This window comes from Engraulis encrasicolus, chromosome 8 (assembly GCF_034702125.1).
Source record: "Engraulis encrasicolus isolate BLACKSEA-1 chromosome 8, IST_EnEncr_1.0, whole genome shotgun sequence".
Lineage (NCBI taxonomy): Eukaryota > Metazoa > Chordata > Actinopteri > Clupeiformes > Engraulidae > Engraulis > Engraulis encrasicolus.
Window position 1 is genome coordinate 53,956,642 of NC_085864.1, and position 625 is coordinate 53,957,266.

Below are 625 nucleotides of genomic sequence, written 5' to 3' on the forward strand. Positions count from 1 at the left end.
AACAAAAACAAAAACATGACAAGCAGACAAGTGCTCCAAACAAGGATATGAAGAAGAGAAAAAAAAAAACAATAAATATATAAATATGTATAAAATCACAAGGGGGAAAACCTTAGAATGTTGGACTCATGTGCTATTCAATGTTTTAATAGCAGAGGGGATAAAAACCCCTGCCTCAGTGTCCTTTCACCCAGTAAGTAGCTGGTCTACAGGTGACTCCTAGACCCCTTTAGAGTTTGTAAACAGGTATGACGTAATTTGGCTGCGTGCCCACCGCCGCCTCAAAATCGTCCATGCTCCGTTCACTTGTACAGAGACTCGACAGGTGTTTTTTTCCGAAATAAGATAATGGATGCTCGCCCTAACCTCAGATATGCAGTGGGCACCACGGGCACGGGTATTCCTGGCGAGTCCTCAATAATCAGGTGATTCAGAGCTGGTTGGTTGGATCAAATGTGTGTTTTTAACTTTCCAAACCCTGGATTGGCACCTGAAGATGGGAAGTCAAATTGTAGCCCAAAGGTGAAACAGTATTCACCCCTTGATTTTACATTTGCCAACATTATAATCTTTATGAATAAAAACTATGATAGTTCAAAGGTAGAATAGGTTACAAAAGGCTACA